Source organism: Magnolia sinica, chromosome 19 (genome assembly GCF_029962835.1).
Source record: "Magnolia sinica isolate HGM2019 chromosome 19, MsV1, whole genome shotgun sequence".
NCBI lineage: Eukaryota > Viridiplantae > Streptophyta > Magnoliopsida > Magnoliales > Magnoliaceae > Magnolia > Magnolia sinica.
This window is the reverse complement of record NC_080591.1, coordinates 2,103,553-2,114,042: the sequence shown is the minus strand read 5'-3', so window position 1 is coordinate 2,114,042 and position 10,490 is coordinate 2,103,553.

Sequence of the window (10,490 nt, the reverse complement as noted above, 5' to 3'; positions counted from 1 at the left end):
GCCTCCACATAGATGTGGGCTTACCAAGTCTCTGGCATACAAATAGATGGACTGATTCAAATGGGCACCGTAACCCTAATTTTCTCATTTTATGCTTAGGAGACTGATTTGCTTTTGGCAAAGGCACTAAAACTGTGCCACACCCATTAACCATACATGAGGGACACAAACCCTAGTGCAAAAGATGTTAGTCATTGCCCAAGTTGTAATTGTGTTGTTCCACAATTGAGATTATATTTGGTGGGGGATCAATTTAACATGGTTTAGGGCAACTATGTATCAATTATGGGGGATCAAAGTAGATGGGTGAATCCGATCACGGACCTTGTAAGTCAGTTTCGAACCATCCATTCATAGATTTTCATAGTCAGATCTGGGCCAGCATTCTTAAATATTGACAGTTAGACCCGGAAGCCTAAACCTTGGGTCTAATGATGCAATTTTTCTTTGGAATTTTTAGGGCCTACTTCGGGCATTTGGACCCATTGTTCGTTTTAGTTGTCCTAGAGTCCATTGGGCCATTTGGCCATTTACAAAGTGGGGCCCATCCCTTTCTCAACTATGTTTGAGTTCACAACTTCATGAATGGCTGAATTAGAATGTGGGGCCCCAAAACGGTACATTCAATGGGTATTAATTTGGTCAACGGGTTGCGGCCCCCTTTTCTACCTTAATTATGGCTCCATTGGGAACATATGATTGGGCAAATGCCTACTAAATTTGTAGAAAAGGGCCCCCCCTTTTCTCTTCATTTAGAGGTTCAAATTTAGTAGGCATTTGCCTCGAGATGGGGTTTTGGATGTGAAGATATTGGATGGACAAGATTATTCATTCATTAATAAGCAATGAGTTTGACATGAAAGATCAAAACACTGCAAAGAAAATACTAGATATTGAGATTTACAGAGATAGAGAGCCTGTGAGCTATCTTTGAAAAGATATATGCAAAAGGTGCTAGAGAGGTTTCACATGTAAACTGCTAAGCCAGTTAGCATGCCTCTAGTGGGTCATTTTAAGTGATTAGCTAAGTCATGTCCAAACATAAAAGAGGAGATTTTAGACATGTCATGGGTATTATACACGAGTGTAGTGGGGAGTCTCATGTATGTGATGGTTTGCATGATGCTAAATATCTCAAAGGCGATTAGCGTGATCAACAACTATATGGCTAATTCAGAAAAGAGCATTGAAATGCAGTTAAGTGGATTCTCATGTATCTCAAGGTGTAGTCGACACAAATCATGTTTGGGGAACATAGAGCTTCAAGTGGAGTTGTAGGCTACGTGAATGCAAATTATGCATGAGATCTGGATAACATGAAGTCCACTATGGGATATGTTTTCACATTAGCAGGCAGACTAATATGTTGGAGATATATGCTAAAGTCTATAGTAGTGTTGTCTACAACTGAAGCGGAACACATGACTGCAACGGAGGCGTCAAAGGAGGTATTATGGTTGAAAGGTCTAATTAGTGAACTTAGGTTAAAGCAAGAGGCAATTCAGTTGCGTTCTGATAGTCAGAGTGTTATCTATCTATAGTTGAATTAGGTATATTATGCGAGAATCAAGTACATCGACGTAAAGATCCACAAAATACAAGAACTCATTACTTAAGGGGAGATTCACTTTCATAAGATTCAAACTAACGGGAATGTTGTGGACATGTTGACAAAGCTAGTGACCATAGACAAGTTTAAGGGGAGGTGCAAATCACAATGGGAGATCGGGTTGATGCTTTAATTGAAAAGGATGAGTGTTTTATTCTAAGGTTTTGATTATAGTGGGGATTTTTGTCACTTTGTAACGTGGTTTTCCTGTATGGATTTTTCACATTAAATCAGTGTGTTTTATGTTTCTTTACTTGATCGTTTGATTATTCTAGTTTATTGTAATTGTTTTGTCTCTGTTGAGCATGCTTTCGTAAAGCATGAGGATTGATGGTAGTGTTAGATTCTAATTTCTAATACATATGGTTGATCCGGGTTTGTTGTGGCTCAAAATTAATGTAAGTGATATCGACTGAGCCTACTATTCCAACAGATACCTATATCCTACAATTGTGTAAAGTAACCAATTGTGGTGCAAGGCATCATTACTTGACCTAAAGAGACACTAGAGTGAAAAAAAAAAGAAGAAGAACATATACGGCCTAAGGCCCGGTTAAAGATCTACTTAAGCAATAAAACAACAAGTCGGGGAGGGGGGTTGTTGTTGTTGTGATAAACACTTAAGCTGATTAGAGAGCGGGCCAACATAATCTAGGGGGTAGTGTACGGTCGCTAAGAGGCTATTGCATGTGCCAAATCTACTCGAGCTTCCTCCAAATCCAAGGAAAGCATGAATGTGCCATTGTCTTTCCCAACTAAAAAATAAACATTTCAAGTAGAAGAAGCTACTGAAGTCAAAGAGTAGGGTTGAAATTAGGGATATTTGATCATCCTTTTTAAAGAAAAAGAGTGTTGGGTCTCCATTTTTCTCATCACATTTCAAATCAACCTATATTTCAATTTACATATTCCAAGCACGTTAGAAGCACATTCTCATTTTTTATTTTATTTTTCCGATCCTCTTTGATCTGCCTTCATTTTCACTTTATTTGCCTACTCGGGGTCTTAAACCTTGTGAAGTAAGGTTGGGTGCTGTTTATTTTCTTTTTTGTTTGCCTAGAGTCTTAAATTCACGAAGCATGGGTAGATGGAGTGACGGTAGAATTTTGCTGAATCCATTAAAAACTGTAAAATCCCATCAAGTAAATACTACATATCCTATGGACGAAAAAAAGTGTCTAACCCCTTCCTTTTCCATATTGTAGGCCCTGCTTTAGAATCGATACTCGTACCAATCATAAGAGTCACTTGAATTAGAGAATCTTAAGATTTCTCGACCCTTAAGCTAGTTGTAAAATCTAAGGGGTCGTTTGGCTATGAGGATTTAGGAGGATTTGAGGGTATTCTAAATCCGCTGGTCAGTTGTTTGGTAGGGTGGATTAGAAGGTATTCCAAATATAGGAGATTTTAAATCCTCACCGTTGGTGAGTTTTTCAATCTCTCCCTTTTGCTTAGATTTTCAATACTCTCATTTATTTGTTCATTTATCATGTTTAAAGGTAGGAGAGTTATATGTTTAACATATGTGTCGCTAGCTAGTGTACTAATCTATTGGGCATGTGGCCCTCTGATGATATTCCAAGACAATTAGATTATCAACTGCATCACTAAAATTACTTCGATAGAATGATCTGAGCAGTCCAAATGTTGTCCATGTAAATCAACAGTTAAAAATCATTGGTTAATCGCTTGGTTGTAATCCGATGCCCGTGGCCCATCCTAAACTTGAAATTTCATCATTTTTGGCCAAAGTATATATTTCAATGGGCTTATTATAAGCATTTTGTCAAACATTACATACATACACTAATTATGAATATTAAGGTTGATTTAGTAATTAAATTCAAACTCATTTAAATATACTACATAATTTAAATGTATAGATACTTTTGGATTATAGGGTGGTGCCAAACACAACTTCCAAGGTATTTCAAATCTACGGGATTTTCAATATGGGTATTCCAAATCTATGGTACCAAGCTTTATTTGGTTAGTGGCGGCTCCAAATGAAATGAATCTTTACATTTGAGTCAATATCATACTTCAACTGCAACCAAGTATAAGAAGTGAGGGCACCACGTTCATACTAGCTCATTTCAATGCCATTGTTTGTATGGTGAGGATAGTTAATGCATAGTGGAAAAAGAGAAAATTATAATAATTATTCATTAATGATTTCTTAAAATTTTTCAAGAGCATGAATTCACATAAATTTTATTTTGAGAGTTTTATTTGGATAACCAGTAAAAATGAGAATAAAACTATTGGCAGCCTTGCCTCATGCCTGTCACCTGAGAATTTGACTTTAATGTTTGAATAATGATTTACATTTGGAATTCAATGTTTCCTCTGCTATTAAAAAATAGTAAAACAAGCCATCATAAAAAAAAAATGAAGTCGAAACTCCAGCCTGAGATTGTCCAAGCCCATAAAGCCCAATGCACCAGCCCAACCCATTGATAGCTAAGTAATAAATGAATCGGATCCATACAAAGCTTGTAGGTTAAGCTTAACCTACAATGATGAGATGCGTGCATGATTTTCTAATTGGTCCACAACGTCCATCTTATACGCCCCTTCATTTCCTCGGCTCCCAAACATCAGGCCAAACCAATGCCCATTTGAACCACACCATGTAAAATCATGCCTAAAACATCTAAAATCACATGATATGGCTCACCTAAGCTTCTAAATGGCCTAATTTGAGTCTCCATCCATCCTAGTGGGCCGCATCTTCTAAATGGACTGGATGGCATACACAAAACACAGTGTACCCTGCACAAATCCAGTTATTTATAGTAGATGTCCCCATCCTGACCGTTCCCTAAGGTGTGGCCCACTTCAGTTTTGGGTCAGCTTGATTTTTGGCTTCCAAGGAGGACATAGCATCCTGCACATTGTGGGAACAGCTGGATGCTATGGAAACTTCACAATGATAACGATGGTGGCCGTTACTATCACTGTTATTGAATTCCTTGCCCACCACCCTTTTGCCTAAAAGAGTAAGAGTACTACAAAATCCTTTCAACCACATTCCTACCACGGATGGAAACAGGACCTGAGGGTGCTTGTCGACCTGTCCACTACATGTTTTAGTAGTGCTTGTAGCACTACTCGTCGCTCCCCATTGACATGCAAACCGTTCTCTGTGTGGTGGTATATATGTGTACTATATCCAGCCTTCCTTCCAAAACCGCGTTACACGTCGGCCGCCCAAATCATGACATGTCGATCATCACCACATGTGTAAGTGCCAATCGTGCAATTGAAGCCACCCACTTTATTTTATTTTTGTTTTTCACATCTTTCAACTAATGCTACAACATTCAAATCAAACATCATACTTGAGTGGCCATTTTTTTCAAACCTTATCACATGCATTGTTTTTTCAAAGACGACATTGATGAAATGATTCTCAGTTCTAAAGCTAATGTCGGTTAGAAAGGAGGCATATTCTTTGTCTCCTATCAATTCAAACACCCACATGAGAATCCCACACCTAAACCTCTTTTCTATGTGTGTTTTTTACATCTCATCTTTGCTACCATTTTTCAAGCCTCTTACCTTCTTATTCACATTATTTTAGACACACTTAGATTTTCCGCTTGGTAATAAAGACAAACAACCTTTTCTCCAAATGTCACTTTGTGTGGGGCCAAACATGTAAAAATTTTCATTTTATGATAACTTATTCCCTAATCTACATTCGATGTTGTTATTATGATGCTAAGCAACTAGCTAGGTCAATTCATGCAAGGAGAGACAGAAGAGTTGATCCATAGAGAACACAACAATGTCCTAAAGACGTGTGAGATCTGACTGGTTTATCACGTGGGGCCCACAGTCAACGGTACCATGTCTTTATGGGAGGAAATTTGAGAAAATCAGATGGTTAGGAAAAAAAATTGAGCTATGGTCTATGTTGGACATACATGGGTGGTGCACCTAATGAGTGGATCAACATGATCTCTTGGGTTGGACATGATCACTGTGGGACCCACTTGATGAATGGACACATTGCCTTTGAATCACCTCAATAAGTCTCCTTCACATTTCTCCCTTGCTAATGGCCTGTGTTTGTGTGAAAAGTAAGTGGACCTTTTTTTTTTGGTTGGCTGTCCCTTTCTTTCATGGACAGTAAAGTTGTGTGGTAATGATTATGGTAAAGAATTTTGGCTTTGTCGGCGATGTTTTTTTCATTCCGTTTTATGCATCAATCCGAGGAAGAGAATCCATAGAATTCTTAGGGGACATGGTTGGCCCCACGGAATTTTATCATTTTATCATTTTTTTTTCTTTCTTTCTTTCATATTTTCTTTTTTGTGGGTTATTTGGAAATTACTGAAGTGTATCTAGAAGATCAAGGTTTTAAAAAATGGTTTTATGACCAATTGGTGTTAAAGCAATGGTGATTGTTAATGAAAAAAAAAGAAGGGAAAATAGAGAAATGGAAAATACCCAACCATGTTATGTACCATTATGGGCATGACACGGCCGACTCACATAGATAACAGGGAAGATTAACATTAGGATGAGGGCTGTTAAAATCCCTTGATGTACATTGATACACCATCGTCTAATAGCTTGAGGTTTTAGAGCAACTGATTGTTTGACATGGTCACATGGTATCGAAATGAAAAGTCTTGTTTTCGAAATCTGTGAGTAGTAAATATGCCTCCTTAATATATTCTCCTATGGGGGCAGTTTATGGTGTGAGTTGTGTCCCTCTAATCTTTCCTAGTATGTGCTTGTCCAGAGTTCCACCCGTACTTGCAGTTGAGTGTTAAAATCTCTTGATATACATTGATACACCATCTTCTACTAACTTGAGCTTTTAGAGCAGCTGGTTATTTGACAAGGGCTACATATAAAGAAGGAGAGGCACCTAAATACCTTGCAGAGAAAGGTTTCAATATACTTGTAGAAAAATACCATAAACATCATATGGAGAAAGGGTTTGAGCATTAAGTAAAATATTGGCCATTGAGTGACTTTTTGCGGGTAGAATTTCATCATGTGCTAATTGCTAAGCAGCCATGAGCCTCGAAATTGCTAAAATATCCATATGTTTGGTTAACATCATTCTTTTAGTTGGATTAACTTCTTGGGTGGACACCTAAGAGGTGCTCCATATGTATCATCAAAACACCTCACATATGGGTTACCTGGATCCCTCTTCAACCCAAAGATTTCTCTAAAGTTTTGTGGGAGAGAAGAAAACATACCATCATCCTTTACAAGGAAACTCTCTAAATTACAGTGCATACTATTTTTGATTCCATCTTCTGCATGGATTAGTAGCTCCATGTCATTGGCTTTGCCTTTTTATTAAGATTTACATTTATCCCCTTGCATCTGAATTTTTTAGTTTTCTTATTTTCATACTTAAACACTATCCAATCTTGGAATACTTTAATTATACACAATCTTGGAATACTTTAATTGTACAAAGCCTACAGCATGCGCTATTGACAAAAGTCGCGTATACGAGGCACTTGAAGATGAATATATGGTATATGTAGAGCACTTAAGTATGAATAGTTGCATATTTTATGCACAAGATGTTGAAAATTATACAGAATAATAATATTTCTGTAAAATATGGAACTCGAAAAATCAAAATGATCTGAACTAAGGATAGGCTGAAGCACGTTTGAGACGCTGTCCTTAAAGCATTATTTGCCCCTACTCAAAAAGATTGAGTATGTTGATAGATTACAGGCAAACCACTTCTAGGATACAACGAGCCTGGTGTGGGTCTGTGTTCAGCAAACACGAAGGCCCACATATGGAACTCTTTTACACACAGTCTGGTAGAATTACATAAAAAAGAAAAAATCCCAGAAGAAAAAGAGAGAAGAAGAATATTTGGAACTTAAACCACTGCACTGGTCAGTTATTCAGCCACTGGTTTATTTGAACCGTTTTAAACCACAGTATCATAATACTCCACCACTCTCATATGAACTACTTTTTCATACAAAGCCTACAGCATGCGCTATTGACAAAAGTCGCATATAAAGGTATATATATATATATAATATGGTATATCATATTTATATGTATATGAATAGTTGCATATTTTATGCACAAGATGCATATGTAGGACTTTTAGTCTGTATGTATAAATAAAATTACATGGTTTTTTTTTTTTTTATAATCTTTATTCCACCTTTTTTAATAAACATGTTATTCATTTTTTTATTAGAACTCTCGGTTTGTATATGCATGAACCAGTTAAACAAATCCCAGCCACTTATCTGTCTGCTCAGGACCACTTGCCTAATACAACTTTCCCTTAAATCCAAATGTATCCCAAGACAAAATTCTTTATGTTTTATTTAAAAATATTTTTTGTAATGCACCTCATTTCTTTACTTCTGGTAATATAGTCTGCTTCTTTACGTTGTTCTAGTTACTGTGCATCACAAAGGGAGCTTGACCAACAATTTTCATCTTCTAAGGAGTAATATTGATCTAGTGAGCTAAGTGCATTGAAACTTTACTATATACATACTTGCATTTGGACTTAAATGTGCCATGCATATACAAAAGGACCTATCTTTCAGGAGCGATCATGCACCTTCACTTACATGTCCTTGATTGGATGGTTTGGATCATTCAATCAGTTTGATTTCTTTAAGGCAGCCTATTAAGAGTGAACTGGAATTAATGAACAGTCCAGATAGGTGATGTGGGCATGCACCAAGGAGTGCAAATGCGACTATGTGCATGGGAATGTTTCTAAGGAATGAATTCTGCCAACTGAACCATCAGGAATTCTATTAATCAAAAGTCTTCCAATCGACATCTAGGATCATACAACATATATGATTTTTGGGTTAGTGTCTATCCGAGGTAGGGCCCAATAGATGAACGGTCCAGATCTAGCTGCCACTTGTAGGTAGAGAAGAGTTTTTTATCACTAATTAAACTGTAAGTGAGAGCACTAGATGCATTTACGTTGCATGATTCTACGAAATATAATTCAAGTCTGCCTATATATCGATAATGAGAAACGCTCACCTACAACCGGTTGGACAATAGTTACCATCCACCCAGCAGATAACTTCTAATTTATCGTGTGCGTGTAACATCCACCCTATCCAATAGGTTATCTCCTCCACAAGGATCACTTTGGGAAACAATCAGCCCTATCCACTAATCAGGTGGGCCAGAAAATAGAGAATAGTATATAGCCGATGATGAATAAAAAATACAAGTGTGTTCATCTTGATGAATGGATGAACCTGTATTTTACGTAAAGAAATCTTCATGGTGGGTCTAACCTATTGGACGGGTTGGATAAGACACATACATGGCACGTTCAAAATTTTCTGCTGGATGGACGGTAACTTTTCTTGCAACGAGATGGATGGGAACATATAACTATAATTGCCTGATTATATCACGTGTGTACTCTATCTATCCAGACTCGTTCGTGCACATGAGCATCCATGCATCCATGATGCCCATAAACACATGCATGCAAGCGTGGGGTGCATGCACCCAAAAGGCTTGCATCTTTACCCTGATCCAACAAAGGAGAAAAATGATGCTGAAGTGCCGTTCTCACGTGTACACGTACATCGTCACACGTGTGCAAAGCATCAAGTACAAAAGCATATTGATATCTCATTGCATCTGACTTCATGATTGTGTAGTCATCATGTATGTTTCCACATCTAGGAAGCGGATGGGGCGCCAGTGACCCCAACATCACCCATATCCCTCGTGACCGGACTCTGTGGGGGCCCACCGTGATCTAATGTATTTATCCACTCCGTTCATCCGTTTTTTCAGATAATATTTTGTTACTAGCCTAAAATTGAACCATATCCAAAGCTCAAGTGGTCCACAGCACAGGAAACAGTGAAGATTGAATGTATACCGTTAAAAACCTTTTGGGAGTTACAGAAGTTTTTGGTCAAGCTGATATTTGTGTTTTCCGTTCATGTAGGTCTGCATGACCTTACGAACAGCTAGGATGGCAAATAAACATCACGGTGGGCCTTAGGAAGGTTTAAATGACAAACCTCATTATCCTCACCGTTTCCTATGGTGTGGTCCACTTCAGCTTTATATATGCTTCAATTTTGTGTTTATGCCCTAAAATAAGCTGACAAAATAGATGGACGGCGTGGATAAAATACATACACCACGGTGGGCCACAAAGCCAAGTCAGGAGGGACCCAATCCGCTTCCCATGTTTATCAACCCATTCACAAGGCATGTAGTCCCACGTGCCTGCGCTTCCTCACACGTGCACAGATATCAAGTACACGAACCCATCGAGTGGGTATTCTTTTCTACCGCTTTAAGCTAACGCGTGCACGTAACAATCAACTAAGACAGTTGACAGGTGGAATCCACCGTAGATTGCACGTGACCCAAAAATAACTATAATTGTATAATCACAGCGTCGCAATTAAGGGGCAGTCAAAACGGACAGAGGAGAGATAATGGTGTAACCATCCATTTTGTAGGCCCTGATTTTGACGGTTGCCATCGTCCGATCACCTTAAAATTGGGGCCAGGGAGCGTATTAGCTGTTACCGGGGTGTTACCCTTACCGTGTGGAGCCCACCTCGATGAATGTATTCCATATCCATGCCGCCCATCCGTTTCTTCGGATTATTGAAGTACGTAATCCCAAAAATTTAGTAGATCCAAATCTCGAGTGGACCACACCACTGTTAAAAGTAGTGAATGACTATTAAAAGCTTTTTTAGGCCACAAAAATTTTGGATCGAGTCTATCTATGTATTTTTCCTTCATCCAGTTATTTTTTATGTTATCAATGGGTTGGATGACAAATAAACATTACGGATCTACTTACGGTTGGATTTGGGAAGTTTTAACGGTGAGCGTTCAATCATCA